Below are 14,831 nucleotides of genomic sequence, written 5' to 3' on the forward strand. Positions count from 1 at the left end.
GTGGATTGGCCTCCATATATGGTCTTGATAATTGTAAGGACCTCATACCCCTGCTTTACACACCCGTTTTTCAAAATGAAAACTAATAGCTTATTTATAACAATAGTAAAATGCTCTGTGTGCCTTATGTCCACATGCAGTGATCCATTATCACTCCCCGTTACCTGGGCTGAAATCCTGAAGTGTTTACTGTATCTCCCTCCTTATACTCCTTTTATCATCGAGTCTGCTTGGTTCTTCTTTCCAAAATATATCTTTCCTCTGTCTCTTCTTTTTTGCAATTTGTCTTGTGACCAGCTGACTGATTACACTCACAATTGGAATATTTTAATAAAATTCCCAAAATGTCTTTCTAATTCCAGACTCTATACCATTTGCCTTCTGCCGCTACTGAAAGGAGCTTCTCCCACCGGGCTTCCTTTTACCATGTCACTCTCCTGCTCAGACAGAAATCTTGGAGTCGTTTCACCCCATTTTCTGAGAGTAGGCCAAAATTAATAAGCCAGTTTAAAAAATATTCAGGAATTTGTGATTTGTTAGCTTGAAATCAGCCAGAGTAGTATTTATACCATGGAAATCAGCAAATAATAAAAATCAGGTGGGGTTCCCCCCCCCTTTTCTTTTGCATGGCTCAGTTTCCAGAACAGCACTAGATAAAGTCAATGCTTCTTAATGCTTCATAGCCCATACTTTCTTTCCTGTTCAACCTCTGTTCTTGTGGATACCTCGGCTGAGGCCCCTACACCGAGTGTGCTGACCTTGCATGCCTCTGCAGGGACAGCTCGCCCTACCTTGAATATCATTTCCCTTTTTCACTTCTACCTTTCTTTTCCCAAATCCTCTTACTCCTTCGAGGTTTATTTAAAGACCACCTCTTCCACAAAACCTCCTTGCCTGTTCCAGTCTTACTCTCACATTGGTCTTACTCTCTCTTCCTCCTCTGTGGTCCTTCTACCTGCTCAGCTATATAAAGAAAATGTCTAGAAAAATTAATTTAACTTCATGGTTTCATGACTAGATTCTAATTTTTTTTTTAATGGACACAGACTATCTTGCATTCTTTTTGTACCCATGTTGTTTCTGAGTGACTAGCAAAGGTCTAGGCACATAATAGGCAGTATATAAATGCTGCAGAGAATACCATAGCTAATACTTTGTAAGAAAGGTAACCATGAAAATCACATAAAGCACTTATAACATCATTAAAAATTGTTGTTATAGTTATTTCACACATACACATTTGTATTCTACTCTGAGGGAAAGAAAGTATCTTGTTTCCTAATTTGAAAACTAATAAATAATAGTATTTTGCCTTGTCTTGACTTCTTGGTTTATCTTAAGCAAAGAAGAGAAGCAAAGCAGACACAAAGGTTGCTTTGGCGCTCCTGTGCAATCATTTCAACAAAATGGTAAAGTCATATGCATGGAACAGTTACCAGCTCATCCTTAGACAACGTTTTCTTATTAAGAAATCCAAGGGAAAATGGAAACAATTGATTTTTCTAGAACTTTCCCTTGTATAACTGAGCAGGTAAAGAGGCTATAGAAATATTTTTTTTTCCCTGAAGTCTGTAATGAAGTTCCATACCAATGAATTAAAATAGACACATTTCTTAGAACATTTATACCTAGTTAAATATATTTCGGTGGATATTAATGTTACTGTTATTGATACGTGTAAATTGCTTTATTGTTGTTTCAAGCATTCCTTGTATGAGCTTTGCCATTGTATTATTGGCTCTGTGATCTTGGACAGGTCTTTTAATCACTTCGAGCCTTGGTTTTTTCCTGTCAAATGACAGGTCGGATGACTGTAAGACTGCCAAAGTAAGCTCTGGCATTGTAAGACCCATTACCTGGGTCTGGAAATCAGGAGCTTTCACTCATTGATGGGGTTTTAAAATTCTGATTCTCAGAGTGGGAAGAATGACCTTTTGTCCTAGACTAAACATAATAGAACTGATCTTCAGAAGTCGTAGCACTGAAACTCCAGCATACCTAAAACAGCCTCCTTTCCCCATATTACTATCTCTTTCTCACTTTGAATGCTTCTAGTCTGGTCTGTCTGTCTCTTGCTCTCTCTGCCTTTCTCCCACACAAATGTGTACACAAGAAGTCTGTACAAACCAGTGAGAGTGAGAAACACACTGCGATGGGGTGAGCTCAAGGTCCACCCTGTCCTGTAATAGATTTCAGTTACAGAGCAGGGGGCACTGCTTCAACAGTGCTCCCTTGAAAACAGTTGTGGGGTGAGAACAAGCTGCCACAGAGCAGCCAGCAATAAAATGATCCGAGTTGACCTGAGAGAAGTACCCAGCAGGGGATGAGTCAGGGAAATGAAGTCCTTCTGCTCTGACACAGAGCAGGGACTGACTACAAGTGACCTGGCCCAACCGAGAGATCTCCTCCACCCAGCAGATCCTGTACTATTAATATCTGCCAGCTGCAGGCCCAGAGCATCCCCCCGCTGAGATCAAAAGAACCCCTATCTTAGCTGGAACAAGGTCATCTGCACAGGGCTGTAAAAGAGAGCCCTGGCTGGCTCGGGACCCTCTATGGGGGAGGAGAAGTCGGGAGATGAGGAGGTGCTCTCTCACGCTCCTTTAATCTCGGCTGACCAGCTGTTGCCCTCCCAGTGTTTGTGAAGTTGAGAGTTCTTTGTTTTTGTGTTGCTGGGTTTTTTTTTTTTTTTCCTTATTAAATTTGCGGTGTGGTTGGTGCTTGGATTATGTAGACCCATGTTCACTATTCGGGTCCACGGCGTGATTCTCTTCATTGAGGTTTCATTCCACTATTGAATTATCCAGCTCCCAGATATGAGAGCCAGAGAATGGAGAAGTGGACCCCAAAGGCCAAGGACTTTCTCGACATTGCTCTTGCCCCCAAGCTTTGTGCCTTAGGAAGGAATGAAAGGACAAACTGAATTTTTGCTATTTAGTTAAAATAACTCCTCATATGTGCAGTGTACTTGTCAATTTTCTGCCTGCCTTTCACAAACATTTCATTCAGTTGGGTGAATGGCACTTTGAAGACTTATGCAAACTGACCAAGGTTATACTGTAAAGCTAAGAGCAGAAGTCACGATTTTTGGTTCTATAATCTATATTGTTCTCGAGTAGGCATTGTGAGTCAACGTTTTTTCTTCACCAGTTTTTTTGTTGCGTTGAAAGAAATGCAAGCATCAAGGTTGTTACAGAGATCAGTGACTGGTCATTGACTAGGTTATTGTGACTGTTCTGTGGCCAAGAACATGTTTCTTAGATGCCCTTGCCAGTTCTTCCTCGTGGTCATCAGAGATACTAAGGATGATTAGACCTCAGTTATGCTCGTAGTGATCAGTAAAGAAAGGATGTGATAGTTTAACTGGCCTAAGACACCATGTCCTATTTTGAAGTCACTTGGGATTTGAGCAGGAATGAGCCCCTATCCGCCTAAGCACAGTTTGTCAGTGAAATTGATGTATAGGGACAGTGGGCCCTGTGTAAGACTGAAGCACTATTCAAACTAGACCATTAGCTTTCTTTCCTCTGATGATTTAATGGGATAGCAGTTACTTCAGTGTGGTAACAGCCCATTTTAGGCATCCTAGATGGCTTCATGGGAAGAAAGACATTATTAGACTGTCATCCTGGCATTCCCGGCATCTGTCATGTTAATATTCTTTTATCTGCATTAATACTTTTTAATAGATAATCACACTTAAAAATTAAAAATGAAATGTGCACGGATAGGTCAAGGAAAGAACACAAGGAAAAAGCAGTACTTACTAGAATCAAAAGTTGTTTCTAGGTTTAGTATTGGAAGCCTTTATATTCTAGTTGAATTGATGGCTGATTTCATGTGCAAGAGAAAGTATTTAGGGATTCACATTCCCTAGCAAGCCATCCCTGTAAAAAGCTGGAGTCTATTTGAAAGATTATACTCAAGTATGTGGCTTGTGTCTCTTCTAAAATAAATTCACCAAGTAAGAACAGCTCAGAATGGTTGGGGCGAATCGGGGACTCATGGTCGTGAAAGAAGCAGACTTCAAAGCATGGTATGAATTTTCAAGTTTTATTTCCACTCTTGCTTTCCAGCTGGATCTGCTCTGGATTTACTGCAGGATGTTTGAAAATGTGGCTCCCTGCTAATCTCAGACAGTTGCTATGATCAATGGTTTCTTTCATTTCCGATAAAAAACAGTGGTGTTTCTGGTTAAATTGTGTGTACTTTCAGCTTTGTTATTATAGTCGTAATTTATTGTCCAGCATTACCCAAATTTGTAATCCATTAACCACAAACTTTGGGGCGGGTTGGTCAAGTTAGCAGAACTCTCTCTACACTTTAGCTCCAAGGCCCTCCACAGCCCAGTCCCAAACTAAACGTTCATTGGTTTGGGCAGGACTGTGTACAAATGGCTGTGGGTGGGGCAGCTTTAAAAATCCACCTCTCAGGCACCTGGGTGCAGGTCGACTATAGTTGGTGCTTTGAAAATATAAAGTGTCAGTCGTGTGTCTGCAAGGTTAATATTAACAACTTGATCAACTGTGATTATTGTTAACATTAGCATTTCCATAGCATTTTCAAATGTCTTAAAATGATGAATCACTCAATGTACCTCAAGCAACTGAAGCATGAAGGAGAGAAGGCGATTGCTCAGAGGCCACACAGTGAGTGAGAGGCGGTGGTGCCGGGAACAGAAGTCAGAGCCCCTCCCATGAAATCCTAGATTTGGACACTGCTGCCTCTTAGGAATGAATTTTGAACAAAAACGTTTAAGTGTCCTGGTGACCTTTCTTTTATTGATTCCAAAGCCACAGACATTTATCAACACACACAACTTCACATGCTTATACTCACAAGGGGAAACTCCTACCCGCGTCCCACACTCACCCTCATATCCAAGAATCCATGGCACTTTGCTGGGTGTGTACTACTTCCTGCAACTGTTCAGATGCCATGAAAGGCCTAATTTATAAAAAAGATTAAAAGAACCCAAAACATGTGGTGTTTAGCTAAAGACAGCCTAAGTATTATTGAGCCGGTGGGGAGCGAGAGTTGAGAGGTGACAGGCACAGCCTACAAATGTCTGAAAATCTCAGGAGGGAGAGGAACATGAGGATTTTCAGCAGGGAGACCAGAGGGCAATAGAACCTCAGTGGCGGAAGGATCAAAGGGGAAAGGGAACATTGCAGTCAGCCATCAGGAAGTACTGTCTGGTCAGGAGCTCTCTTTTGCTCATGATAATTTGCCAAAAAGAGACACGTTTGAAGTGAAGCACAAGGTACATTAAGATTAAATAAGAGGAAAGCCAGAGAGTATTCTTTGGGAGGCGGTCTTTGAGGTGGCTCGTGGGCTGGCCGAGCTAGATGATTCGAAAGTATTTCCTCCTTGCCCTCAGAGCTCTTCACTCTTTAGGATTTACTGGCTAATTTTTCTGACTGCGCACGTTCATGTTAACATCTCCGTGTCATGAAGGCAGAAAGGACAAGAGCACCAAAGATAGTTTTATCAATTGCTTCAACTACAGATATGATAGGGCCAAAAGCCTAGAGAATGGAATGCCAAGAGGGGTTGTGACCCCGAAGGGCTTCAAGTTGGAAGGATTTTCTGAGAAGAGATTCTTGTTTACCATCATCAAAGAGAATTCTATACCAAATACAAGAGGCCTCTAGAAAGGATGAATGCTGGTTTCCAAGAGTGGTACCCAGAGGATAACTTAATTTGTTTTGTAATGTGGTATGGAAATTTTTCAGCATGCATTTTTTATGTTTATTAGGATTTCGGGAGGATTGTAACAAGGTCTGACAAAGTGGTCTGGTTCAAGGATAGGCCAGGTGAGCTCTGACCTAGGTTTGGATCACTCTGAGGGCTTTGCTTTTCTTAATTTTTCTGGTAAGCCATTCAATAAATACTAGTTGGATTAAACTGTATTTCATTCAATCATACTGACATTTCCTGTGCATTAACTGCATTCTTGCATATATCAGCATAGTTTTAGAGCTACGGTCCTTCCAAAAAAAACTTTTTGGCTAGATGAAGAGACCTTCAGGTACCTTACAGCCTGATGATTTTATGAGTTATGGAGCCCCTACCACATGCACTATGTTACTGTTACAAGAAATCCAGAAATGAACAAGATGTGGTTCCTGCCCTCAAGGTATTTACAATATAATTTGAGATAGTTCTAAAGAAGAACACTGTTAGGTAGAATGTGTGTGGCGTTTTCAGACACATTTGGTATGCACCAAAGGCTCTAAGATTTAGGGAGAGAGGAACATCTTTCAGCAGAGGGAAATCTGAAAGATCCAGGGAGGAAGGTTAAGAGATAGGCCTTGAGGGATGGGTAGGATTTCGGTAGGCAGAGAAGTGTAAAGGTCAGGAAATGTTATGAACTAAGGCATTAAGTTCAAAATGGGCCACGTCTGCCCTTATTTCCTATCATTCTCCTTTCGAAATCTCTTCTAGCCACACAGCTCACATTCTCTTGTTCCTCCAACTCACCGAAGTGTTTCTGCCTCAGGGCTTTTGCATATGCTATTCCCACTGACTGGAGCACTTGTCCTGATCATCCCTTATCCTGCTCCCTCATTACTTTCAGTCTTGCTCAAGTGTTACATTCTCAGAGAGGTCTTCCTTCATCTCACTGTCTAAGATGGAATCTCTACCCCCATCCCATCCTTCTCTGTCTCCTAAGCCAGATTTATTTTTTTTTCATTGCCCTTATCACGACCTAACCTGTATTATAAATTTATCTGTTTATGGGTTGATTGTCTGCCTTTTTTGCTTTCATGTAATCTCCTTAAGGTCAGGGGCTTTGTCTTGATTACTTTTGTATCCCTTAGTTCCTGGAAGGTACTCAATAAATATGCAATCTATGTTGTAGGGAAGTGCAAGATATGTTGGGAAGGAGGAAAAGGACTCCAGTTGTCTGGGGCTTGGGGTAAACATAGGGAGCTCACGTGCAATAAATCTTGAAATAGGTTGAGTCTAGACTTCGAATACCAGGCTGAATTTAGATTTTATGCTAAAATGATTATCACTGAAGACTATTTAGATGAGATGCATAGAATGGCTTAGGGTTGAGGAGATTGGAGGTAAGGAGACAATGAACTCATCAAATATATAGGAAAATGGAGCACTCGTTATGCACCAGGAACTATACTTAGTGCTGAGGATACAGAAATGGAAGAGTGACATTCTGGATACAGTAGCAAAAGCATGGTCATTTGAAGAACTGACAATTGTTCCTCATGACTGGGAGTACAGGGCACCTGTAGGAGAATGGCAAAGGATTAGACCTGAGAAGTAGGCAATGTGGAGCATGGACATCTGGCATGCCATGTTAGGGAGCTTATGGGTTTTTTCTGAAACCCCTATGAGAGGAATGTGAGGATAATCCATTGGCAACACATCATTTCCTTGATCAACATGATTGATGAGGCTTATATGACTGGCTAGGAATGTTTCTCTTTCCTCCCTCTTAGTTCCATGTGCATCCCTTCCAAAGCCACATGCTCAATCAAAGAAGATGGATGACTCCCCAGAGAGAGTAGGGCTGTTCTTCCTTCAAGGATGTGGAGTCGTTGTGTTTCCCCACCAGAACCTTTGTCCCCGTGGTTCTCAAACCTTAGCATGCATCAGGATCTCCTGAAGGGGTTATTAATGCACACATTGCTGGACTTGCACTCCAGATTTTCAGCCATTCTGGGAAGGGGTCAGGGAATTTGCATTTCTAACAAATTCTCAGGAGTTGTGGATACTGCTGGTTTAGGGACCACACTTTGAGAACTCCTGCTTCATTCATTGAATTTCTTATCTGTGTTAGGCACTAGGAATACCAAGATGAACATGTCTCCATCTGAGATCTCAAGGAGGCAATATCCTAAGAAAAGTGTTGGCCTGTAGAAGGGGTGCTGTCAGGACTCAGGGTAGCTACATGACTTCGTTGGGTCACCAGTGGTGTTTTCTGCTGGCTTGGTCTCAGGTCTGAGATAGAGCAGTTACTACACTGTTTCAGAGCTCTTTTAGTAGCAAGAAACGAAAAGGCACTCAAGTTTGTTTTTTAAAAAGTCAGACCTATTAATAATAGTCGCTAACGTTTATGGAGCATGTTTTGTGTACCTGGCATTGTACATCCATTATTGAATTTAATCCTCACAGCAACACTCTGAGGTGGATTGTAACCAGAATCCCATTTTATAGATGAAGGAACTGAAGCTTAAAAAGCAACAGATTTACTGGCAGAGCCAGGATTCCAAACTAGGGAGTCTGACTCCAGAACTTACATTTGAGGCGATAGTACAAAATTAAGGTAAATTAGCAAAAACAAATCTTGTTTTAGGGTCGTTAGAATATAAGCTCCTTGAGGACAGGAGTCTCTGTCTCTTTTGTTCACTGCTGGATCCCCAGAGCCCAGAATAGTGCCTGGTAATAGTACTTACTCAATAAATATTTGCTGATGAATGAGTTACCTGTAGCTACAAGGTGGGGCAATCAAAGAATGATTTAAAGCTTTAGACCTATGTCTACCTAAAAGAAGACTGAAACCAACATATTGTATATGCTCCAAAATTCCTTCGGAGTACAGTCAGCCTTAGCTACGTACCTGCTCTGACTGCGAGTGATCAACAACAACGGGCGACTCAGGGAAAGTGTCAGTTTGAATGCTTTCCTGAGATGGTGGGAAGCCACTGAAAGAGAAGCGATAGGATCATTTTGTGGTTCAAAGTGATTTCTCAGGCAGCAATTAACAGGCTAGAGGGGATGGAGATGAAACTAAACTTAAATTTGGAACTCTTTGAGGGGAGTCACTTTTGTGTGGGGCTATTCCTAAATTTCTTGAGGCAATGGAAACTTCATTACCAGCTTTAACCAGTCTAAAGTCTGGATGGCCAGGTCTGGTTTAGATTTCCCACTTCATCAACCTGGGAGAGATTTCTTTGGTGCACTGGGCTTCTGAGTAGCATCAAGTGAGTCCTCGATTTATCAAGGTGCCATAGAGTTAGAAATTGCTATCTAATTCTTTGCTAGGTGGTGAGAGAAACTACCAAATGATTTAAAGTACTAAACAGGGTTATGGAAATAAGTGAATGTTTTATGTCCCTTTTGCTAGTGATTATAATAACATTATTGAGTGCCTGTTATGTGTCAGGCACTGTACTAAGCATGAAAAATCCCAAAAGCTTTGTGGAGTTCAGTTATTACCCCCATTTTACAAAAAAAGAGACACAAGCAAAGTGTTTACATAACTTGCTGTTGATCTTCTAACTAGTGATACACTGAGATTCAGACCTAGAGAGTCTGGCTCAGAGTTGGTGCTCTCAACCGGTATGCCACGCTCCACTCTACAAGATCATGATACAACGACCTCGGAGAGCTTATCACATTTTTCTGTCATTGCCAGCATTGAGAGGATTCCATGCTTCAATGTCATCATTGTAGTTGTGTCTTTGTGTACACCCTGAAATCTCTTTACAGGCTTTAGAGGAGCAGTGTGTTTTAACAGGAGTTAAAGCACTGCATCTGGAATTAAGAGACCCATGTTCAAGCGCCAGCTCTGCTACAGACCACCTGTTGTTTTGAGCAAGTCTCTTAAATTCTCTTGGCCTCAGTTTCCTCAGCCACATACAGAGGGGGTACATTAGGTGATGCCCACAAAGGGCAAATTGGTATTTTCCCGTTTAAGCTTCAGAAAGACTTCTTTGTTTATTTTTTAAAGGCGGACAGAGCAGACCCCAGGCTGCACCAACCCCTCTATGAGCATTTTGGTGCAGCCCTTTGTCACTTTTATTATATTGGTTATCTGAAGCAGCATTCTTCACATGTTTTTGAATCTACAGCCTATCATTTTTGAGCATATTGCCCCAAAATAAGTAAAATAGCTATCTAAAATATAGCGCTACTATACTATTAAGTTACATAAAACACACCAGAAATAGAGATTTTATTAAAGATGAGATAGGTTCTGATATTTTCTCCCCACATCCCAATGAGTCATCATATGTCTGCCTGTCACTGATATGGGGACAGTTCTCTCTTGTTTTCATTGCAGGGCTCTTTATTGCCCCAAAAAGAATGACATTGGACCCTAGACTTGAACATTGGCTCCAGTCTTTCAGTTTATTTGTTTGATTTGGAACATCTGTGATGTGAAATGCTTGCTGGGTGTTTCGGGGTAAGAAGAATAGTATCAGGGTTATTCTCTGCCCTCTAGAATGTAAAGGATAATTCTAATTTTTGTCTGCCTTACCTAGTTGGAACCTTAGACTCCCTTCATACTATAATGAAACTAAACCTTACATCTAAACTGGCTGTACATGTTGCACTACAGTGAATAGGACAGGAAGAGATAAGAAAATAAGGAAAGGCCAGAATATGAGGCCCACACATGGAACAGTTGAAGTCACACTACAGTACCACATCTGTGAATTGCCAGGATGAGGGAGGCAGATTTTTTTTACGTCAGAAGCACTCGAGGAAAGATGAGAGCACCATGATCTTCCGGTGGTTGGGCCACCATCATAGAATATCAGAGCATTGCAGAGATGGACTCCTCGATCAATCTGTCCTAAATCATAGTGTATGCAGAGCTCTGGATATCAGCCAACAGACAATCTCCATCACTGGGTTAGACCCACTCGTAAAGTGGCAGGCTATAAATCAGTCCCTTGTTTCGCTGAGAACTTTCCAGGCTGGCCAGCATGGCTGGGTGCACCTTAGCACCTGTGGTGGGTGACTGTTTTTCTTGGCCAGCTGTTTAATGAGCACCAAATCAGATAAACTGCGCTTACTCCTATGCTCTCTCCAGACAGAAGCAATTAAGCACATCCTGCTGGAATGGTCATGTTCGGGAACCTGGCTTTCTTGTGCTCATCATCTGGTTTTCCTACCCCTCAGGGCTAGAGTTTAGAGAAGTCATTGAAGCAACCTTGAGAAAGCTATTAACCCTTAAAAGTTAGCTCTTTATCACTAAATATTCAGAAATGGTTTACAACCAAAACATTACTATCTATGGCAATTTTAAATAATTATCAAAACCATGATTTAATTAATTTTGCCCTCTACTCAGGATCGGCTTAGAGAATTAGGAGATTGTAATTTCTGAATCCTTTTCTGGTTCTGTAACTAACTTGCTCTCTTGAGTTGGGGTACCCACCTTGCCCTTCTAGTTTATTCATCTGTGATATGGGGTGAAGTTGTTTGTGCCACTGGTGAAATTCACATGTAAAACCTCATCTAGTTGAAATTCATGAATAAAACCACATCTAGTTGAGTTTCAAATTGTGTCAGAAATCACTTTTCTTCATGAGAATGCACACATCAGTTGAGAGTAGCATGATTGATTCTAGACATTGTTTAGAACAAGCTCAAACCAAAGAGTTCTCCCAGGAAAAGACATCTAAAATGGGTATGTGTGACCTAGTGTGGCCTTAGACCAACTGGCACTGGAAACGTGACAGGCATGGAGGAATCTTTAAGCTTACCAATAAATGTTCTCGCAATTCTAAGTGTATCTAGAGTTTGTGGTGTGTATTTGGGAAATCCGAAAACACGGAAGTTTGTATGTAACCCTATCTCTTTGGGAGGATGTCCTTGCGTGTCCTTAATGACCAAAGAGAGATCCCAGTGAGAAGGGCCGGTGGAGAAAGAGCAGGAGAGTGTGTGTTCATCCCTGGAGGACAGCTTATGGTGTGCCAGGTAAGGGACTACGCCATCAGGGAAGGAACCTAGAAAAGCTAGGAGACTCATGAAGAAGGAGGTGACTCCTATTGACAAGTCACTGTTGTTTGGACTCAGTGAGGATGAGAAAAGAAACTCCAGAAACCTACATGACAGCTTTCTTGGACCGGCCGAAAATATTGATTCCCCCCCACCCCCGTGAGCTGGAATTTGACAGGGTCAGTTCACGTCTGGGTTTTCAGCACTTAATACAGGGCCCTTTTGTCTTGGGAGGCGGCTGGACTGGTTTTTCCTCCAGGCAGGTGCACAGAGGGCGTTTATTGTAGCCTGAAACACAAACACCAAGCCCCTAGGCCCTGATCCACACTCTCCAGCGTGGCTCAAGGAAATAAAGTGAACAATGTCTCTTGCAACAGGCGAGCACTGTAAATGCCACTCCTGAATGAAATATTTCTTAAAACTTTGTATCCGTAACTTGATCGTCTCTTAAAACTTAATTATATGTCAGGGAAAAGGAAGCTATTGGCTCCTCCAGCTGTCCAGGTTGAACAAGAGCGCACAATGGAGCATATCCGATTCGCGGCCTTACTTAGGTAATCAGATTAATATCTCTTGAATTGAATTTACCCTTTTGATACGGAGTCTTTCAGCTGCCTTGTTTGACATCTCAAATTCTGACAAAGCTGTGCGGCCTTTGAGTAATTTCCCTGAAATCTATATGCGGGAAGCCTGTGCTCTTTCGAACACTTTTTGGGACTTGTACCAATTAAATCTGTCTCTGGCACACTTTTAATGGCATACTTTCCCCTGAGTCAACAACTACTCCAAAATCTGAGGTCATTTGTTTAATTTAAAAGCAAAGGTTATGAAACAACCATTTCAGGCTTCACCAGCCAAGGCCCTGTGGCTTTGAAAGGGGTGATGAGACAGGGGAAAGGCTAATAAAGTGGATTTCTTACTCAGAAAATAAATTAATTACCGTGTTTCTGTTAAATCATATGAAAACAGGTTTGTCCACACCCTCCCTGCCAACCTTGCTGTCCCTTTCTCTTCAAACATGTCCCCTTCTTCTGGGGCTTTTATGCTCTCGATTGAAGTTCGCCCTCTTGCTGTTGTTTTTACAGAACAAACATCTGGACTGGATTTTTGTCAGCTGGAGTTGAGAGAGAACTGTAAATGATGCAGTGATTTTTTTTTCGTACTTATTAAATTTATTTATAGCCAGTCTAAAGCCAAGAAAGATGTTTTTAGATGCCTGGAGCCCTTGATTGGAGATTCTCGAGGAATATACAGCGGACGGCATTTTTCCCCCTGCTGTTTCTAAATGATACCAACAGTAGAATTATGTAATTCCTCATTTGGGTGTTCTGGGTTTTTTTGTTTTTGTTTTTGTTTTTCCTGAAGGATCTTTCATTAGGATATTGTACACATCAGAATTCTTCTGTTGTGATAGCTTACCCAATACGCCGCCTTTTCTGTCAATGAGAGAAAAGGGAATTAACTAGTTGGGTATTTCTGAAAAATTGTAGTGATGGAGAGTGAATTTCTGGTTGTTTGAGACATGAACCAATGGCTCAGGTATATCCTTTCGCCAAAAGAACACGACTTGGATCCTGTTCTTACCTTTTCCACTTAACAACCTCTAAAATCTTAAAGCTGCCAAGTCTTAAAGAATCTCATTCATTTTCTCATTATTTAAGATAATAAAAGGCTCCACAAGGGGCTTACTAAAATAATTTATAAAATTCTTTGCTGTGCCCTTAGACCTTATGGAATAACAATGCCTTAGGGTTTATATAATTGTTTAAGACACAAAACCTTCTAGAGGAGGCTGAGTCAGATGATGATTTTTTGAGGTCCCTTCCAGTTCTGTGATTTGAGGTGATTCTTTAATTTTCTTTCACTGTTGTTAAAAAAAAGTGGGGGGAGGAAAGAAAAGAAAAAGGGGAGGAGGAAGGAGGCTGTTTGAGAGTGAAGTTTGCTACCCACAGGCATTTTTTTCTCCAGAGAAGACTGTTCTGCTTCCTGCCACCCAAGTCAGTCATCCTCAGCCCGAACAATGGAGCTTAATGTTCTCCATCTTGCTAAGGGTTAGTCTCTGTTGTTATGAAAGTGAATTGAAACCAAATGCACTTTCTGTTGGAAAAGCTTCCATTGATCTCAGCTCATAGACAATACTAAGAGGAAAGGTGCTTATGAAACAGAAGAAGTCCTTGCTGTAATATCATAACAACAGTTATTTCACTGTTAGGCCTATGAGCATATCTCCGATGCAGCTTTACTCTGTTTTATAATGTCCCCGTGTCACTTGAAGATTGGTGTTCCATATTTAGTTCTTAAGAAATGTTAACAGATTATTTAATGAATTGTCTTGCTAATGGATTGGAAAAGCTATTCTTAAGCAAGACCCTTCATTAATTAAAAGGGTATACAAGATAGCTCATGTTTCCTACCAAGAAAGGTAGCTCTATCTCAGCTGTCTGATGGGAAGCAGTTGCGGCAGAGCTGCCTCATCAAATGTGGGTGTCTGCTGCCCACTTTCCAGTTGTTAAAGAAAAGCGAAATCAACGGCATTGGTACTGATAGTGAAACAAGCTACAGAGGGCGGTGGGGGGGTGGGCGGAGAGCACGAACCAGCACACGCAAAGATGAATACAGCTGGACATTAAGAAACACTGTATTTTCCAAGATCCTAAAGCCACATAATTCCTTCTAGTTTAACTGTGATTATGTTTGGAGATGAAAATCAGAAGATGGATGACAGTGCTTGGAGAATAGCTACTGAGGCCACTCGTGCGAAGGGCATGGATTTCTCAGTCTACACTTAGAGTCTTCCGCAGTATTTTTATCATCATCATAATGAAGCTAGTAATCATTTTTACTAAATCCCCCTAAAGAAGCATTTTTAAATGCAGTATTGTTTGCCCTAAAACGGCAGTGCCCAACCTTTTTGGCACCAGGGACTAATGCTCCTGTAAGAATCTAATGCCTGATGACCTGAGGTAGAGCTGAGACAGTGATGCCAGCACTGGACTGCCTACAAATACAGATAAAGCTTTGCTCGCCTCCTGCTGTGCGGCCCCGTTCCTAACAGGCCACTTTCCAGCAGGTGGCCTGGGGGTTGGAGACCCTGCTCTAAAACATTCTAACTTATGGTAAAGTCAGGATTC

General features: G+C 41.5%; 1 protein-coding gene across 6 annotated transcripts in view; it reads left to right on the forward strand.

The window, feature by feature from the left end:
* The window catches only part of RAD51B (RAD51 paralog B), a 556,279-nt gene that overhangs the window by 337,096 nt on the left and 204,352 nt on the right, over positions 1-14,831 (forward strand). The gene's annotated exons all lie outside the window — the stretch shown is intronic.

This window comes from Rousettus aegyptiacus, unplaced genomic scaffold, assembly GCF_014176215.1.
Source record: "Rousettus aegyptiacus isolate mRouAeg1 unplaced genomic scaffold, mRouAeg1.p scaffold_m13_p_3, whole genome shotgun sequence".
NCBI classification, from domain to species: Eukaryota; Metazoa; Chordata; class Mammalia; order Chiroptera; family Pteropodidae; genus Rousettus; species Rousettus aegyptiacus.